Genomic DNA, 21,381 nt, shown 5'->3' on the forward strand with positions numbered 1-21,381 from the left:
TGGACCAAAGAGATGGAAGGTGCGAGATGAGGGCTGTAGTATAGAAGAGGAAGACCAGCTGGTGGACGGTTGTGTCGGTACTGCCAAGAGAGACGTCCAGTTGAGCAGCGAGGTGTTTGACTGTGATTCGTCTATCACCTCGAATGAGAATTTCCGCACTTTCCAACACTGCAAGAATCAAAGCTGTGTGCGGCCAGCCAGCACACGGGAGATCCGACGGGTTTGCGAGACCTTTTTGCAATGATGACAGACGCCTCACCCAACGATTCGCCATGCCTTTGTTCACTGCCAGATCTCCGTAGACATTCTGCAAGCGCCTATCGATGTATGTGATGGCCTGATTTTCCTCCAAAAGAAGCTCTTTGACAGGTCCCTTCTTGGAACGTACCTCCGTTACAGCGGAAACGTATGTCGTCACCATCAGTCGGAACTCCAAGAAAATACAGAGGCTGAAGCTGGAGTACTCGTCGATGTCCCACAACCGAAATCGACGAGAAAAAAGTGTTATATTACTTGTTGAACGACCCTCGCATTTATTTGGAGTCGGCAGGATTCTGTCCTCATGTTAATTTTGTCACGTTTGCTTAAACTGATTTATCTAATGTCTTTTGATCTTATTTGTGGTCCATGTATTTTTCCTTAACTTTATCTCTAGATATGTGTGACGTATGACCCATCTGTAACACATTTCATGCCATGAAGATGGTTTATAAACAAAACTGGCTGCAAATAAATATTATTACTGACGGCACAGTGTCATGCATTTTTTGATGTTAGCACAAAACGTTGAGAAGACAAGGCTTGCTCGCGGAATTTCAACAGTTCACAATAATCAGTGTTTGCTCGTAACTGATAGCGTCCCTCTTCTTCGGCGTATGAGGGGCACATGAAATGGAGTTCTCAAGAATTGCTGCTTTCAGCGATCTTTCGCCCAGTCGTTCATGAACAAGTTGGCATCGACCTGATCGCCACAAACAGAAGCAAGACTCATCGCTGAACAGCACAGAATGCCACTCAAAATACCAGCTGACTCTAGCTCTATGTAATGCAAGTCCCCGTTCTCTCCACGATTTTTTGGTTATTTGACTCTTCATCCCGCCCAGATAACGATAGCTGAACGAGATCCCAAATGATTAGTGTAAGACCGAACGAACTGCTTCTGACAGATGAGACTACTAAAATCCAAGCGAGAACTGCCGAAGCATTTGCAAGAAACTGTCAGAGTTGAAGCGCTCCTAAAAAGCACTGTAGTTCACATAACACTAAGTACAGAAAGCTGGATGAAACTAGCAATTTTTAGCACGAGACTTTTGGAGTAAATCTGAATGCTTAACGGAAGTATAGAGTATAGGGAAATGAAGGCAGTAGCCAAGAAACTCAAATCCACACAGTGAGGAACAGAAGCTGCAGGCGAGAGCATTCGGACAAGGCACAGGCATAAACTCTGCGTCTTTTTCTCGTTCATCAGCCTCACCTGTAGATGCAACCGAAAACTTTAGAGGAAAACTTAGGCTGCTAGTATCTATGTTCCTCAATCATAGTGTCATCAGGGGAAAAGACTGTGATATTTAAACAATCTGTTGTGACGATTAGAGTTTTGCCAGTGGTGGGCATAACAAGAAGTCCACTAAATATTACTAAATGCTTTCTTTGGTAACTACTTAGAACAGATGCTGTCTTTCAGAAGCTCACTCATGATGGAAATATGTTATATCAAATAACAACAAATATACCTAACGTCTTTGAGGATGTCTTCATTGAAACAGGTACCAGTGACACGAGACATTCGTAGCAACGATTATTAGCAAAGTGCGAAGGGCGCCCAAAACAAAGAGAAAAATTTACCTCATCGGTAATACAGAAAAAGAAGCTTTAGCGTCATAACTTAGGGAAGAAATCGATAAATTTGATTCTGGGTAGAGGCATATAGAGTGACTATGGCCCAAGTTAAAAGAGCAGTCACCTAGTAAAACAGTTCATGAGGGGATGGACCCCATACGGTATACAGTCTCTCTTAAGGAACTTTTGAAGAAACAGTGACTGGAGCATTGACCTATAATTAGAGACATGTTAAACGAAATGCCTTTTGGTTGTCAAAAGGGAAATGCGTGCAGGCTTCAACGATTAGTGTAGCAGAATATTATCGAAAGATCTTATGACATTACAAAATGGTCCAAATGGCTCTGAGCACTATGGGACTTAACTTCTAAGGTCATCAGTCCCCTAGAACTTAGTACTTAAACCCAACTAACCTAAGGACATCACACATCCATGACCGAGGCAGGATTCGAACCTGCGACCGTAGCGGTGGCGCGGTTCCAAACTGTAGCGCCTAGAGCCGCTCGGCCACATCGGCCGGCTATGACATTACAGTTAACCATCAGTTCTCAAGGAACTACCAGTCAGCGTCAAAGGCTTCGTCAGATCTAGCACAATAGTCACTGGAGTGGGAAGCCACTTTCTTCTCCCAGCGTTGTTCAGTAAGTAACGTCACAATATTTTAGCAGCCATAAATATACATAGGAAAATATCCTTTAAGGTGCTTCAGCGAAGTACAGAAAAATTGCGACAGAGTGCAGCGAAGCGTCAAAATTACGATTGTGCAAAACAATGGTTACAAGCAACAACTGTGATTTAATTGTGGTTGTGGAAAAGGAAACAGTGGTGAACATTCATAAAGATTTGTATGCAGTGTATGGTAGTAATGCAGTTGATACGAGTACTGCTGGGCGATGGGTGCAAAGAGCCAAGTGTCAGGAAATTCAAAAACTAAGTTCCTCGATCAGACACAGTCGGGTCGTCCTGTCACAGTCACTGCCCCGAGATGATGGATCGCGTTGGTACCATTATTCACGAGGACCACCGCTTCAGAACTCGGCACTACAACTGTCGGTGAGCGTTGGAGGTACGTATACAATGGAGTATTCGAAGTAGTGCTCAAGAGTGGTTCCACGACTGCTCACAATAGACCACAAGATTCAAAGAAAAGTCATTGTATCTCAACTATTTCAGCTGTTTAAGGCCTACAGAGATTTGCGCTGACGTGACAAAAGCCGTGGGAAACGTCCTAGTATAGTGTCGGACGTCCTTTTGCACCGAGTAGTGAAGCAAGAACGATGTAACAAGGTCTCAACAAGTTCTTGGAAATCCTCTCCAGGAACCTTACCATCAGCTCTTTCCAACTGAAATGTGGACTCATCGGACTAGGCTACCGTTTTTTAGTGTTGCTTGCCTATTAGTGCTAACTCTACGAAAACGCCGCTGCTCTCGGTTGTTAAGTGGAGGCCGACGGCCGCTGTGTTGCCCATCGTAAGAGGTAATGTCTAACATTTGGTATTCTCCACACCCTATCGACAAAGTCGATCTCGGAATATTGAATTTCCTAACGTTTTCCGAAATGGAACGTCCCATGCATCCGGCTAAAACTACCATTCCGCGTTCAAACTCTTGAATTCCCGTCGTGCGGCTATAATCGGAAATATTTTCACACGAATGACCTGAGTAAAAATGATAGCTCCCCAAACGCACTGCCCTTTTTTACACAGAGGAGCCGAAGAAACTGGTACAGCTGCTTAATAGCGTGTACAGCCCCAGCGAGCACACAGAAGTGCTGCAACACGTCGTGGCATGGACTCGACGAATATCGAAAGAAGTGGTGGAGGGAATTGACAACATGAATCCTGCAGGGTTGTCCATAAATACGTAAGAGTAAGAAGGGGTGGGGATCTCTTCTAAACAGGACGTAGCAATGCATCCCAGATATGCTCAATAATGTGATGATTTTGGTGGCCAACGCTAGTGTTTAAACTGAGAATGTTCCTGGAGCCACTCTGTAGCAATTCTTGACGTATGGGGTGTCGCTTTGTCCTGCTGGAACTGGCCAAGTCCGTAGGAATGCACAGTGGACACGAATGGATGCCGGTGATTAGACAGGATCCTTACGTACGTGTCGTCTGTCGGAGTCGTATCTAGACGTTATCAGGGGTACCATATCACTCCAACTGCACACGCCCCACACCATTACAGAGTCTCCACCAGCTCGAACAGTCCCCTGCTGACATGCAGGGTCCATGGATTACGAGGTTGTCTCCATACCCATACACGTTTATCTGCTCGATACAATCTGAAACGAGACTCATCCGACCAGGCAACATGTTTCCAGTCGTCAACAGTCCAATGTCGGTGTTGACGGCCCCAGGCGAGGCGTAAAGCTTTGTGTCGCGCAATCGTCAAGAGTACACGAGTGGGCCTTCGGCTCCGAGATCCATAACGATGATGTTTCGTTGAATGGTCGCACGCTGACAACTGTTGATCTCCCAGCATTGAAATCTGCCCCACTTTGAGGAAGGGTTGCACTTCTTTCACGTTGGTCCCGTTCTTGAGTGATCTTTTTCCGGCAGCAGCGATGTCGGAGTTTTGATGTTTTACTGGAATCCTGATATTCACGGCACACTCGTGAAACGGTCGTACGGGAAAATCCCCACTTCATCACTACCTTGGAGATGCTGTGTCCCATCGCTGAAGGGCCGACAGTAACCCCATGTTCAAACTCACTCAAATCTTGGTAACCTGCTATTGTAGCAGCAGTAACCGATCTAACAACTGCGCCAGACACGTGTTGTCTTATATAGGCGTTGCCGACCACAGCGCCATATTCTGTCTGTCCACGTATCTCTGTATTTGAATACGCGTGCCTATACCAGTTTATTTGGCGCTTCAGTATATACGTATGGAGCAAAGACGGTATACACACTGACGTAAGCTTCACTGACAAAGGGCAGATTGCCAGGAAACGACGCCTCGGAAAGAGCGTCTTGGAAACAACGAAACTGGCTGTGCTACTGCCCTATGTGTGAGAAATGTGGCGGTTGAAGGACGGTGAAACGACGAGCAATCACTTTGTTCTCCATACGCCTGTGAGTCCGACTGCTGAAAACCCGTATTCTTATGAAAACTAGATATATCAAGTTGAAATTTATGTCAGATACTAAGGCCTACAGTTCGTTACCGATGTAAAAAATTGCAGCTCGTAACTCAATGCAATCAAAAGATACGATCATTTACGTCACGTATTTTGTTCCTCGCACACTCAGTCATTAAAATCAATAGGGCACTTCCACCCGATGTAGAATCATGAAATTGGCAAGGATAAAGGTTTGACAGTACAAGTGAAGGAAAAACATCCGGAAATTGTTAATTTGTAATTATAACACATGTTGTTGTTGTTGTGGTCTCCAGTCCTGAGACTGGTTTGATGCAGCTCTCCATGCTACTCTATCCTGTGCAAGCTTCTTCATCTCCCAGTACCTACTGCAGCCTACATCCTTCTGAATCTGCTTAGTGTATTTATCTCTTGGTCTCCCTCTACGATTTTTACCCTCCACGCTGCCCTCCAATACTAAATTCGTGATCCCTCGATGTCTCAGAACATGTCCTACCAACCGATACCTTCTACCTTCTTCTAGTCAAGTTGTGCCACAAGCTCCTCTTCTCCCCAATTCTATTCAGTACCTCCTCATTAGTTATGTGATCTACCCATCTAATCTTCAGCATTCTTCTGTAGCACCACATTTCGAAAGCTTCTATTCTTTTCTTGTCTAAACTGTTTATCGTCCATGTTTCACTTCCATACATAGCTACACTCCATACAAATACTTTCGGAAACGACTTCCTGACACTTAAATCTACACTCGATATTAACAAATTTTTCTTCTTCAAAAACGCTTTCCTTGCATTTTGCCAGTCTACATTTTATATCCTCTCTACTTCGACCATCATCAGTTATTTTGTTCCCCAAATAACAAAACTCCTTTACTACTTTAAGTGTCTCATTTCCTAATCTAATTCCCTCAGCATCACCCGACTTAATTCGACTACATTCCATTATCCTCGTTTTGCTTTTGTTGATGTTCATCTTATACCTTCCTTTCAAGACACTATCCATTCCATTCAACTGCTCTTCCAAGTCCTTTGCTGTCTGTGACAGAATTACAGTGTCATCGGCGAACCTCAACGTTTTTATTTCTTCTCCATGGATTTTAATACCTACTCCGAACTTTTCTTTTGTTTCCTCTATTGCTTGCTCAATATACAGATTGAATAACATCGGGGAGAGGCTACAACCGTGTCTCACTCCCTTCCCAACCACTGCTTCCCTTTCATACCCCTCGACTCTTATAACTGCCACCTGCTTTCTGTACAAATTGTAAATAGCCTTTCGCTCCCTGTATTTTGCCCCTGTCACCTTCAGAATTTGAAAGAGAGTATTCCAGTCAACATTGTCAAAAGCTTTCTCTAAGTCTACAAATGCTAGAAACGTAAGTTTGCCTTTCCTTAATCTTTATTCTGAGATAAGTCGTAGGGTCAGTATTGCCTCACGTGTTCCAACATTTCTACGGAATCCAAACTGATCTACCCCGAGGTTGGCTTCTACTAGTTTTTCCATTCTTCTATAAAGAATTCGCGTTAGTATTTTGCAGCTGTGACTTATTAAACTGATAGTTCGGTAATTTTCACATCTGTCAACACCTGCTTTCTTTGGGATTGCAATTATTATATTCTTCTTGAAGTCTGAGGATATTTCGCCTGTCTCATACATCTTGCTCACCAGATGGTAGAGTTTTGTCAGGACTGGCTCTCCCAAGGCTGCAAGTAGTTCTAATGGAATGTTGTCTACTCCGCGGGCCTTGTTTCGACTCAGTTATTCCAGTGCTCTGTCAAACTCTTCACGCAGTATCATATCTCCCATTTCATCTTCATCTACATCCTCTTCCATTTCCATAATATTGTCCTCAAGTACATCGCCCTTGTATAGACCCTCTATATACTCCTTCCACCTTTCTGCTTTCCCTTCTTTGCTTAGAACTGGGTTTCCATCAAAGTTTTGATATTCATGCAAGTGGTTCTCCTTTCTCCAAAGGTCTCTTTAATTTTCCTGTAGGCAGCATCTATCTTACCACTAGTGAGATAAGCCTCTAGATCCTTACATTTGTCCTCTAGCCATCCGTGCTTAGCCATTTTTCACTTCCTGTCGATATAATTTTTAGATGTTTGTATTCCTTTTTGCCTGCTTCATTTACTGCATTTTTATATTTTCTCCTTTCATCAAATAAATTCAATATTTCTTCTGTTACCCAAGGGTTTCTACTAGCCCTCGTCTTTTTACCTATTTGATCCTCTGCTGCCTTCACTATTTCATGCCTCAAAGTTACCCATTCTTCTTCTACTGTATTTCTTTCCCCCATTCCTGTCAATTGTTACCTTACGCTCTCCCTGAAACTCTGTACAACCTTTGGTTCTTTCAGTTTATCCAGGTCCCATCTCCTTAAAATCCCACCTTTTTGCAGTTTCTTCACCTTTAATCTACAGTTCATAGATTGTGGTCAGAGTCCACATCTGCCCCTGGAAATGTCTTACAATTTAAACCTGTCTTACCATTATATAATCTATCTGATACCTTTTAGTATCTCCAGGGTTCTTCCATGTATACAACCTTCTTTCATGATTCTTGAACCAAGTGTTAGCTATGATTAAATTATGCTCTGCGCAAAATTCTACCAGGCGGCTTTCTATTTCTTAGCCCCAATCCATATTCACCTACTATGTTTCCTTCTCTCCCTTTTCCTACGCTTCCAGTCACCCATGACTATTAAATTTTCGTCTCCCTTCACTACCTCAATAATTTCTTTTATCTCATCATACATTTCATCAATTTCTTCATCTGCAGAGCTAGTTGGCATATAAACTTGTACTACTCTAGTAGGCGTGGGCTTCGTGTCTATCTTAGCCACAATAATGCGTTCACTATGCTGTTTGTAGTAGCTTACCCGCACTCCTATTTTTTATTCATTATTAAACCTACTCCTGCATTACCCCTATTTGATTTTGTATTTATAACCCTGTATTCACCTGACCAAAAGTCTTGTTCCTCCTGCCACCGAACTTCACTAATTCCCACTATATCTAACTTTAACCTATCCATTTCCCTTTTTAAATGTTCTCACCTACCTGCCCGATTAAGGGATCTGACATACCACGCTCCGATCCGTAGAATGCCAGTTTTCTTTCTCCTGATAACAACGTCATCCTGAGTAGTCCCGGCCCGGAGATCCGAATGGGGGACTATTTTACCTCCGGAATATTTTACCGAACAGGACGCCATCATCATTTAATCATACAGTAAAGCTGCATGCCCTCGGGAAAAATTACGGCTGTAGTTTCCCCTTACTTCAGCCGTTCGCAGTACCAGAACAGCAAGGCTATTTAGGTTAGTGTTACAAGGCCAGATCAGTCAATGATCCAGACTGTTGCCCCTGCAACTACTGAAAAGGCTGCTGCCCCTCTTCAGGAACCACACGTTTGTCTGGCCTCTCAACAGATACCCCTCCGTTGTGGTTGCACCTACGGTACGGCTATCTGTATGGTTGAGGCACGCAAGCCTCCCCACCAACGCCAAGGTCCGTGGTTCATGGGGGGGGGGGGGGTTATAAACACATGAAAACTTCAGGCACGATGCCGGTCAGAAAATAACAAAAGAAATACTGTTTTTTTTGTATAACACCTGAAAAAAGTATTTCTTTTGTTATTTCCTGTCCGGCTTCGAACCTGAAGTTAAAACGCTCTCGAATGTCTTGCAATCCCTGTGACCGATATCTTGCCCGTATCAGTATCGCTAACAGGCAAAAATCGTTGTGATTCTCGATTCCCGGAATGGATGAACTGTCTATACATATAATTAAGTTTGCACTGAACGCTCATTACGCGACCTCTACTCGCACCTGGCCATTTTTTATTTTTTTATTTTTATTTTTATTTTATTATTATTATTATTATCTTTTACTAGGTCGATGGTCGTGTACGGATATACCGTCATTGAGGTGAATGGCTATTCGAAACATGCGCTGGGCCACAGACGCACTCTCGTAGAAGCAGTATTATGCTACGGGGAACATTCACCTGGGTTTCAAAGAAACCTGTGGTAGCAATCAAAGGCACTATGACAGCTGTGGACTGGGTAATACTACTGCCGATCACCTGCATCCGTTCCCGCATTAAATCTTCTCCGACAGCATGTTCAGCAAGATAGCTGTCTGTGTCACAAAGCCAGAATCGTGCTACATGGATTGGTTTGAGGAGCATGATGGTGAGCTGATAGATGTTTCGCCCACCAGATTCGTCCTGTAACACAGCACGGTAGCCATTAGACGCCAACTCCACGTCCACAGGTCACATTCCACTGACTTGCGGGAATTGTGTAGCCTTCGCGTAGACATCTGGTGCCACAAGAGTCCGAAACCTGTGGAGAACTTATGAAACCCACGCCACACCCAAACGCTGCCTCATCATGTATACAGAATACCATCTCATCGTTTTTGATATTTGTGCTACAACACCTGTTATTTTGTGCACACTGCTTTGTCGTTAGCTAGTAAGGTGAGTACGATCAACCATCCTGGCCTCAATTGAGTACGCGTCGTAGATCATTGGATGAAGTCATTAGTACTTGCCCAAGAAAACCGCTCCATCGTTGCACACCTCTGCGATAAGTAGAGAGCACCACCTGAAAAATATGGGAATAAAACATAATTGTGGCAAACTGCTCTTTCGATTTGCTTATTTTACATTTTTCAATAGAGCACTGTGTTTGGCAACGGTGAGATCCCCTAGGATTTACAAATGTTCAAATATGTGTGAATTCCTAAGGGACCAACCTGCTTAGGTCATTGGTTCCTAGACTTAATCACTACTTAAATTACGCTAAGAACAACACACACACCCACGCCCGAGGGAGGACTCGAACATCCGGCGGGAGGGGCCCAGCAGTCCGTGACATGACGAACTAAACCGCGCCGCCACTCTGCGCGACTAGGATTTACAGTGGAATGAATTTAAGTGAGGGTTATGGCGCTTGATTTGGTGGAAATGCTTTGCCACTATGGCACTTGTCATAGCCCGTCAAGTGCTTATAGTCCGCAGCTCTTGGTGTAGCGGCTAGCGTTGCTACCTCTTGATCACGGGGTCCCGGGTTCGATTCCCGGCCGGGTTGGGGATTTTCTCTGCCCTGCGACTGGGTGTTTGTGTTGTCCTCTTCATTTCATCATCATCCATATCATTCTTGACAGTGGCTAGATTGGATTGTGAAAAAATTTGGAATGTGAAAAAATGGGGTTTTTGTACGGGCGTTGATGACCGCGCAGTTGAGCATCCAACAAACCAAACATCATCATCATCATCAAGTACTTACAATTAAAATGCATTTCGCCACAAGGACAAGAACCGTCTAAGTATCACAGTATTAGCCTGTATTAGTAAGCGAGGTTACAGAAAGGTTGTAGTTGTTGAACTGTAATGGACGTGGCGTGATTCGAAAAGAAATGAGTGAACTGTCTGTCACTGATTCCCTGTTAAGTGGACAATTAACCTCACCTTGCAATCTGCTGTTCCCTCAACCGTAGTGGCATCGTGATCCTTAACGTCTAGCAGAGGTATCTATGGCTAGGAAAAACTTATGTATTTAGGAATTAAGGAAATTCTACAGACCAGTAGACAGACAGACAGACAGGTAGACAGATATATGCGCAAAAGCAAAACACTTGGAACGAGAAAGAGGCTGTTACGTACTGTAAAAGATTAATCTATTCACAGTTAATGAAACAACCTCTCATGAAAGTGGTTTGCTGTAGGTCAAAACAAAATAATAAAATGTCGCTAGAGACAGGAACGTAACGTGGACAATTTGCCCAGCGTCTCTGAGAGAGTGAGTTAGCAGAAAATCACGAATAAACTTGAGAATTTGAAATCAAAACGGGAATAATCAGTAGCTACAAGCTCTACGTTTGAACAAAAGCCAAAACATGAGCAGCACGACTAGCTCACCTCGTCACAATGGAAAAAGTCTCTATGCGCTTCAATAAAGATGCAGTGTATTATTTAAAAACAACGGCACTAAACGGAACTGCTCGGTCCACGTCTGCTACCGACCAGTGGAAGCAAGCTCATAGGTGCCGAATATGGTGGCAACGCGCGCTCTCCTACTATCACGAATTGACTCCGGCCTATAACCTCAACTAAATGGGGCCCTGAGAGCGGCTCTCTACACATTTGTCAACTCGCATGGCCACGGTAAGCACCCACGAGCAGAAAGAAGTTCTTGTAGAAATCTAACAAGTTGTGATGGTCACAGACTGTTCCGGTTAGCAACGGCCAGAGCTCCCATTTCATGAGTGGGAGACCGAAGTGGTACCGATTCTGCGAAAGCGTGCAAGCCTTGTATCCTTGCACGTCGAAATAACCGGAGCCCGAAATTTTAAAATAACTGCTCAAAACCTAGGTGGAATTTCGCCATATCGTCCAAAATTAACAATAATTAATCTGTGATTCTGGGAGTATCTTCGTCCTCATGAGTCAATAGTTCCCTATTCATGCTGGCCATCTGTGGTCTCAGAGGGCTGGGGAAAGTTGATTTAATACCACTTATTCGTTAATTAATTTTGTTAAATCTTTAATTAATAACTCAATCTACCTGAGACCTTTGATTCGTAAATCTACAAGCAATCCGAATCTGGTGTCGGAAATGTAAATTTAATTTAATTAGGCACTCTCTCTTTGTGAGAAGACTGGACATGACTTCATCTGTGGCTTCTGTACGCCTCATGTATGTCAGAGAAAAGTTACAGTGTCTTACCGGTAGTATGTCTGCCCCGATAGCTGAGTGGTCAGCGTGACGGATTGCCGTCCTACGGGCCCGGGTTCGATTCCCGGCTGGGTCGGGGTTTTCTTCACTCAGGCACTAGGTGTTGTGCTGTCTTCATCATCATTTCATCCCCATACGGCGTGCAGGTCGCCCAATGTGGTGTCGAACTTAATAAGACCTGCACCAAGGCGGCCTGACCTGCTGCCCCTCTTCAGGAACCACGTGTTTGTGTGGCCTCTCAACAGATACCCCTCCGTTGTGGTTGCACCTACGGTACGGCCATCTGTATCGCTGAGGCACGCAAGCCTCCCCACCAACGGCAAGGTCCATGGTTCATGGGAGGGGGGGGGGGACACTATGCAATGGAATATACTATTGTCGCTGATAGCACACGTTGTTGATATACCTACCTTACCTCCGAGCAAATGGACTCGCCTGTCCCACGTCACCGGCGTGCTCACAATCGAGGGAAACACAGTCACTTGTGAGCGAGCGGTCTAACGTAACGATGTCACTATGTTTTCGAAACAGGAACAACGGAGATGGATCAAGATTGAATGTGCCAGAGATCGTACATCACGACAGCGTCATCAAGGTCTTCAAGAGGCGCGCGGGGAATCCGCATTGCCGTACAGAACAGTGGCACCTTGGGTAAAAGCCTTTAGCGGCTCTAGACGCTTCAGTCTACAACCGCGCTGCTGCTACGGTCGCAGGCTCGAATCCTGCCTCGGGCATGGTTGTGTGTGATGTCCTTAGGTTAGTTACGTTTAAGTAGTTCTAAGTCCAGGCGACTGATATCCTCAGATGTTAAGTCCCATAGTACTTAGAGCCACTTGAACCATTTGGTAAAAGCCTTCAACGAAGGTCGGCAAACTGTGGCAGACGTGCATCGGGCAGGTCGCCCTAGCGTCTCTGAAGAAGAAGTGCATGCTGTTGCCGCGTTAGTGGACAGTGATCGACGCCATACGATTCGTGAGTTGGCCCACGAAACCGGATTAGCGCATACGACTGTGCTTCGCATCCTGAAGGAACGCCTGGGCATGCGAAAAATTGCATCACGATGGGTTCCGCATGACTTGACGGAAATGCAGAAATGGATGCGTTACGACGCTGCTCAGACGCACTTGGAGCGCTATGAGAGCGAAGGAGAGGCTTTCTTACGCCGTATCCTAACACTGGATGGGACACGGACCTCATCGTAAGAGCCAAAACTGAAACGTCAATCCAAGAATGGCGTCATTATGGGTCGCCACGAAAGTCGAAACTGCGTCAGAGCCCCAGTATGGTCAAAGTTGTGATGATTCTCGTGTACGACTCTGATGGTGTTATCGTAACGCATTACGTTCCTCTACGGCAGAACGTCAATGCACAGTATTACTGTTCGTTTTTGGAGCATCACCTGCGACCAGCTTTGCGAAAGAAACGGCGACACGTTCTGTGCAACCCACCAATCATTTTGCACGACAATACGGGGGCGCATACAGTGCAAGCTGTGGCTGATCTGTTCGGTCGATGGGACTGGGAAGTACTGTACCATCCACCACACTCCCCGGACTTAAGTCCTCGTGACTTTGATTTGATTCCGAAAATGAAAGAACCACTTTGTGGCATTCGCTTCAGAACTGTTCCAGAGATTCAACAGCCAGTGACTGCTCAATTCGCACCATCAACAGAACAGGCTGTGCTAACGGTATACTTTCGACATCGCTGGCAACGGGTTCTACGAAATGCTGGTGACTACTTTGAAGGACAGTAACATGTGCAAACATGTAACCATTTTGTATCGGTTGTGAATAAATAGTTGCCACTATATAAGTTCCAACCCTCGTACTATCCCGAACTAGAGGAGAGAGTGTCACGGATAAGATACGCCAGATGTGATGGCAGTCATTAAAAAAAAAAAAAAAAAAAAAAGCTTCGCCGATTGCAGGAATGTTTTCTTGGCACCCTCCTACATAGGGAGAAATGATCATCGTAATAAAGTAAAAGCTCGCCCCATACGGAAAGACTGAGATGTTCGTCTTTCCTGCGAGCTGTTCGAGTAGAGAAACAGTGGGAAAGTGGTTCGATGAACCATCTGCCTGGCACTTCAGTGTGAATTGCTGGCACTTCAGTGTGAATTGCAGAGTATTCACTTAGACCTAGATATGCATCATAAAAGAATGAGAAGAAAGATTGAATGTTAAAACAAGTAGAACCAGTGTCATATGCGTATGCAAGGGTAATATCGGAGAGCGCTACGTAGAGAATTGGTGGCTCTCTTACTCTTCTTCTGGCGGTAGGGTATTTGAAATACTTGAAATGTATGTATTTGCAGCTGCAATTATGGGCAACTATCAGCTGTATCATAGAATGACGATAATGAAAGTTTGTGCCGGGCCGGGACTCGAACGCGGATTTCCCGCTTATCGCAAGCCGTCGCCTCATCGTCAGGTTATCCGAGCACGACTTACGACCAGACTTAAACTTCTGTAAGTTGTCAAACATGTGTCTACAACATATACAAATAAATCCATTATGTATATTCCCGTACAGGGGATATACAGGGTGTTTCAAAAATAACCGGTATATTTGAAACGGCAATAAAAACTAAACGAGCAGCGATAGAAATACACCGTTTGTTGCAATATGCTTAGGACAACAGTACATTTTCAGGCAGACAAACTTTCGAAATTACAGTAGTTACATTTTTCAACAACAGATGGCGCTGCGGTCTGGGAAACTCTATAGTACGATATTTTCCACATATCCACCATGCGTAGCAATAATATGGCGTAGTCTCTGAATGAAATTACCCGAAACCTTTGACAACGTGTCTGGCGGAATGGCTTCACATGCAGATGAGATGTACTGCTTCAGCTGTTCAATTGTTTCTGGATTCTGGCGGTACACCTGGTCTTTCAAGTGTCCCCACAGAAAGAAGTCACAGGGGTTCATGTCTGGCGAATAGGGAGGCCAATCCACGCCGCCTCCTGTATGTTTCGGATAGCCCAAAGCAATCACACGATCATCGAAATATTCATTCAGGAAATTAAAGACGTCGGTCGTGCGATGTGGCCGGGCACCATCTTGCATAAACCACGAGGTGTTCGCAGTGTCGTCTAAGGCAGTTTGTACCGCCACAAATTCACGAAGAATGTCCAGATAGCGTGATGCAGTAATCGTTTCGGATCTGAAAAATGGGCCAATGATTCCTTTGGAAGACATGGCGGCCCAGACCAGTACTTTTTGAGGATGCAGGGACGATGGGACTGCAACATGGGGCTTTTCGGTTCCCCATATGCGCCAGTTCTGTTTATTGACGAAGCCGTCCAGGTAAAAATAAGCTTCGTCAGTAAGCCAAATGCAGCCCACATGCATATCGCCATCAATCCTGTGCACTATATCGTTAGCGAATGTCTCTCGTGCAGCAATGGTAGCGGCGCTGAGGGGTTGCCGCGTTTGAATTTTGTATGGATAGAGGTGTAAACTCTGGCGCATGAGACGATACGTGGACGTTGGCGTCATTTGGACCGCAGCTGCAACACGGCGAACGGAAACCCGAGGCCGCTGTTGGATCACCCGCTGCACTAGCTGCGCGTTGCCCTCTGTGGTTGCCGTACGCGGTCGCCCTACCTTTCCAGCACGTTCATCCGTCACGTTTCCAGTCCGTTGAAATTTTTCAAACAGATCCTTTATTGTATCGCTTTTCGGTCCTTTGGTTACATTAAACCTCCGTTGAAAACTTCGTCTTGTTGCAACAACACTGTGTTCTAGGCGGTGGAATTCCAACACCAGAAAAATCCTCTGTTCTAAGGAATAAACCATGTTGTCTACAGCACACTTGTACGTTGTGAACAGCACACGCTTACAGCAGAAAGACGACGTACAGAATGGCGCACCCACAGACTGCGTTGTTTTCTATATCTTTCACATCACTTGCAGCGCCATCTGTTGTTGAAAATTGTAACTACTGTAATTTCGAAAGTTTGTCCGCCTGAAAATGTACTGTTGTCCCAAGCATATTGCAACAAACGGTGTATTTCTATCGCTGCTCGTTTAGTTTTTATTGCCGTTTCAAATATACCGGTCATTTTTGAAACACCCTGTATTTTAATTGAAAGTCGCTTACCCGGTTTTGGGCGGATAACTCGAAATTGCACTGCTTGTGTTGTTCAGAAATACGAAGCGATGCATGTCCGAAGGACATTTGCACGTTATTTCTTAACAACATGTCCGAAGGAGCTTTGCATCGTTTTTCTGAGCAATACAGGCAGTACAAAGTCGTAGAAGGATATTTTGATCACGTGGTCATTTGCATGGCGGCGTCGACGCGGCTCGGTCAGTGCTGTGCAGCACCCCACTGCGGTCGGAGAGGCCGGCTGAGTGAGGACTCGGGGTGCAGGTGGGCTGTGACGTAGTGAGCAGGTAGTTTTCACGTAAGCTGTGTGCAAATTTCACAGATTTATGGTTGTGTGCAAATTTCACTGGGCGCGGTTTTCACATATCCTCTTCAGACATGTCTTTGCTGGTCATCGGGACTCAGATCAAAGCGAGTCTCATCACTGATGGCAGTTCTATTCCAGACAGTGAGGTTCAAGGCGAATGTGCCCGACGTCACTGAAAACTGGCTTGTTGGTGTACAGAGGTCAATAGCAGTCGGCGCAAGGGGCGCCGTGGGCTCAGCCCCCTTTCTCTGAGCCCTCTGTTAATGGTCCTTGTGGTCAATAAGACACCCATTGCACGTCGGATCGATGATAATGACGAATCCGGAGCCCTGAGCGCCTCTCTGACAGTTCCTCGGTCTTCACTTTCTGTCGTCTCCCTAGGTCCACCGCTTCCTTCTTGACGCTGTGTTCGTCCTTGGTTTACCATTCCTGTCAACATCATGGAATAGTGACATCGCTCTTATTCAAATGTCAAGCAATTCGCCCACTACTCCAACCGGTTACTTTGAGCTCCCCTACACGTTCCCTCTCAGGTGCTGACATCTGCGTATTGTAATCATGCACCTGTCTGCGAGGCATAGTTACTGTCCAACCGACTACACGGAATGAAATTCGCAAAGACTTTATGCCTGGTATCGGCATGTGCCCTATTTTCTGTTCTTGCCAGCTGCACTGTGGAATTGTGCTGCAGCGTCACACATTCATCCACCGGCCGCCAAAGTTTACAGTTTTGAGCTTTCTGTCGATGCTTGTATGAATATCAATTTGTGGCCAGTTTGCGTAGCTCCTTGATGGTACGTCGTTTTTTTCTGTATTTGCGTGATAGATAGTTCCGCTTTCTGCTTCTGTGACTCCAGCGGTCGTGATAAACGTGTCACATGGGGTTGGTCGCTAGCAACAAAACAGGAAATAAATACCTGGCTTGGCTAGTATAACGGCAGTTCTTATCTAATTGAAATCTCTTTACGCTGATATCGGAATACAACAATTACCTCGTTTCTCTCGACCATGGCTTTGATTTCAAATTCTGTGTGATAATATTTTGCCTTTTGAGACAGATTTGATTTTGATCATGTTCACCGATTAGAACTGAAGAATACTTGTAATCGTAACGCTTGCTCACTACTGTGGTTTCAACCATCGAGTTAGCTTCGATACAGCAGCAATTAACGGTCTCAACGTTTTCAGTGGGCCTCGAAGAGTGACGAGATCCTTTTCTCCAGTGGTACAACAATTGTACTGCAGCTGGGTTGCATTACTTAGTATGTAATAAACAAATATGGAGTACACTCGGCGACATTAAAAGCAAAGGTGTCAACATTAATAGTGCAAGAGGCAAGTCACTGTTAGACTAGGAGGAGAGAGCGGAGGGACAGAAAGAGTACATTGAAGGCCTCAGCAGCGTGGGAAGAACTAACGGAAGAAGAGATGGGAGACGATGTGGAAGATATTTGGGATCCATCAGTAGGGTCAGGGTATAATAAAGCTTCGGAAGACTTGCAATCAAATAAGATGGAAGGCGCAGATAACATTCCTTCGTAATTTGTGAAACCATTGACTTACAAAATAATACTACCCGTAAAATATTTTGTGCACCTTAAAATGCGACATGCACGCTACATCATATAAGTTTGGTATGGGTGGTGTACGAAATAATTGGATCTTATGTGCTGTCAATTAAGGTGCATGAAATAGCTGCCACGCCATTTTTATTTTGCTCACCCTGCAGAATTCATGAACTTAAAGAAAGACTATCAGACTTCTGCAAACCATCCCGAAAATAGCAAGGCAACAGGAGTGCAAGAAATGTCGCACAAACAACTTTACTGCTAATGCATCCAAGTTGTTGACAAGAATAATATACAAAAGAATGGAAAAGAACGTTTAGGATCTGTTAGATGGCGATTAATCTGGCTTTAGGAAAGGTGATGATGACGATGATGATGTCGGTTTGTGGGGCTCTCAACAACGTGGTTATCAGCGCCCGTACAAGTTCCCAAGCTTTCCATACATTTCTAGTCTCGTCTCGAACGATGATGAGATGATGAGGACAACACACACACCCAGTAGAAAATCCCCGACCCGGCCGGTTTAGGAAAGGTAAAGGTAAGCTAACACACTTTCATAGGATTTGTCGGCCTAGAAAAAGCTTTCGACGATGTAAAGCGACAAGAAATATTCGAAATTCTCAGAACAATATGTGTAAGCGGTAAGGACAGACGGATAATGTACGGAAGGAAGGAAGGTTGGGGTTAACGTCCCGTCGCCATCGGGTTCATTAGGGACGGAGCACAAGCTCGGATTGTGTTAAGAATGGGGAAGGAAATCAGCCGTGACCTTTCATAGGGACCATCCCAGCATTAGCCTGGAGCGATTTAGTGAAATCACGGAAAAGCTAAATTTGGATGGCCGGACGCTGCTTTTAACCGTCGTCCCCCGGAATGAGAGGGTAAATATACGATATGTACAAAAACCAAGAGGGAAGGGGAACGGAATACCATAAATGAAGTGCTCGGATTAGAGCTGATATAAGACACGGATGTAGTCTTTCATCCTTATTCTCCAGTCTATAAATCGAAGAAGTAAAAGAAAGATTTAGAAGTGGCTTTACAGTTCAGAGTGAAAGGATATCAGAGGTGAGTTTTGCTGACAGCTTTGCTATTATCAGTAAAACTGAAGAAAAATTGCAGGACCCGTTGAATGGAAGCAATAGCTTAAAGAACAGACGCTGCCGAGAGATAAAACCGAAGAAAGACGAAGGTTGTGGGGTGTAGCAAACAAGAGATAAGCGATGACATTAAAATAAGAAATGGGGACCGTAAAGAAGACGGCGTGAAGCAACTCTGTACAGCCGTGGAAGCAAAATATCACAAGACGGGTGAAGCAAGGAGGACATAAAACACAGACTAGAACAAGCAATGGGAGCATTCATTGCTGACGGAAGTGTACAAGAATCAGATGTAGACTTTAATTTCATGACGAAGTACCTGAGAATGTACGTTTGGAGCACAATAGTTTATGGAAGTGAAACACGAACTGTAGAAACGGGTAAAAGAAGAGGAGAATCAAATCATTTAAAATGTGGTTCTAAAAACAGATGTCGAAAATCAGATGGATTGATAAGGAATGAAGAGATTCTCTACAGAACAGACTAAGGCAGCAGCAAATAGAAAACATTGGCAGAGTGGCAGGACATGTGCTAATACATCAAGGAATGACTTCTGTAGTACTGTAGGGATCTGTAGAGGATTAAAGGAAGGGAAGGTAGAGACTAGAATATATCCAACATATAAATAATTGAGCACGTTGGGTGAAAGTGCTACTCGGAGATGAAGAGGTTAGTAAAGGATAGGAATTTGTGAGTGATCGCATCAGACCAGTCAGAAGACTGTAGAATAATGCCCATATTATTGCGGATAGACATGGAATGATGATGATAATCGTATGGCATTGTTGGCCGGGAGGCCTCTTGCGGGTAAGTTCGGCCGCTGTATCGCAAGTCCTTTTTAGTTGACGCCACTTCGGCGACTTTCAAGTGAATGATGATGAAATTATGATGAAGAAAGCACAACACCCAGTCATCACGAGGTAGAGAAAATCCCTGACCCCGCCGGGAATCGAACCCGGGATCCCGTGCGCAGGAAGCGAGAACGCTACCGCAATACCACGAGCTGCGGACAGACATGGAATAAAACATAGGAAGGGTATTCACACAGATGCGAAGTTCGAATACTGTGAGAGCATATCCGGTGTTAATTTCTTCCTCCACTTGGTCAATCTTCTGTAGCAATTCTTTTCTTCAAATCATTCGATAGCTCAGAGACTGCAAGTCGAAGGTAAGGGCATGGTGGACTAGGAAGTTATGTATAGCTGGTAGAAGGTGTAGCAGATCATCATGCAATCTATGAAACTGGGCTGCCGTATTTATTAAAGAGAACGAAGTATCTATTCTGCCCCAGCTAAGCACCGAGCAGGGTGAAACACGTTATTTTTCCAGAATGAGATTTTCACTATGCAGCGGAGTGTGCGCTGATATGAAACTTCCTGGCAGATTAAAACTGTGTGCCGGACCGAGACTCGAACTCGGGACCTTTGCCTTTCGCGGGCAAGTGCTCTACCAACTGAGTTTGGAAGGTAGGAGATGAGATACTGGCAGAAGTAAAGCTGTGAGAACGGGGCGTGAGTCGTGCTTGGGTATCTCAGTTGGTAGAGCACTTGCCCGCGAAAGGCAAAGGTCCCGAGTTCGAGTCTCGGTCCGGCACACAGTTTTAATCTGCCAAGATGTTTCAGGTTATTTTTCTTTTATTTTTAAAACGTTTCAGGGGTTTCGGCTTTACTGTTGGCAGCCCTTCCGTAAATTTATACAGCGCCGGTAGCAGGTGTTTGTATTAGGCTATAGCAAGAGGTGTCTTCCGCGCCGCCATTGTCGGGCCACACGCAGCACGGCTGCCCAGTTCTTGCCTCGGGAGAGGTCCCGCCCTGCTTTTTACCACTGTGGAGGCAGCACGCAGTTCTCTCGCCGTGCGCTGGTCACGGAGACCTCAGGCCACGGTCTCGATATGGTGCAGGTGTTCTCGCACCCTCACTCCACGCAATAATAGCCCTCGTAGATACGTTGTACAGGCTGGAGCGCTGTGGTACAGGCATCTCCACACGTGGCCGTGCCCGCCGTTACAGCTATTACCGCGCACTAGTTCGTGCAGCTGCATGAGGCTTATAAATGGTAATCCAAGCGGGACACTGACCTGCCCGATCGTTACTTCATCCTGTGGCTGAGGCGACAATGGACGCCAGTGTTGGTGGTCACCACACGGTTCTCCCCATGAGAGTCCGTAGAAATTTTTCCAAGGCAGGGCAGGGGGGGGGGGGGGGGGGGGGAAGGGCAAGGGGGCAATATTCGAAACTTTCCTGCTTTGACGTAACTGGCTTTGACGTAACTGGTTTGGTGAATTTGAAAACATGTCTTGCCTTAGACCAAGAATGAAAGGAAACGTACGAGGGCTATTCCGAAAGTAAGGTCCGATCGGTCACGAAATGGAAACGACTATGAAAATCCGATAAAGCTTTGCACAGATGTGTTGGGTAGTGTCTCTAGTATAACCCCAGTTAGCATCACGTCGCTCTTCTCATTTCTGAGCTCGCAGTGAGTGCGTAAAGATGTCTAGAAAATAGTGTCTGCCGCCAAGTACGGGGGCCTGGTGAGAAATTTCCTCTGAAGCTATGCAGCTAACATTACATAACTGTCGTGCTGTTTCGTCTTCA

Source organism: Schistocerca nitens, chromosome 4 (genome assembly GCF_023898315.1).
Source record: "Schistocerca nitens isolate TAMUIC-IGC-003100 chromosome 4, iqSchNite1.1, whole genome shotgun sequence".
NCBI lineage: Eukaryota > Metazoa > Arthropoda > Insecta > Orthoptera > Acrididae > Schistocerca > Schistocerca nitens.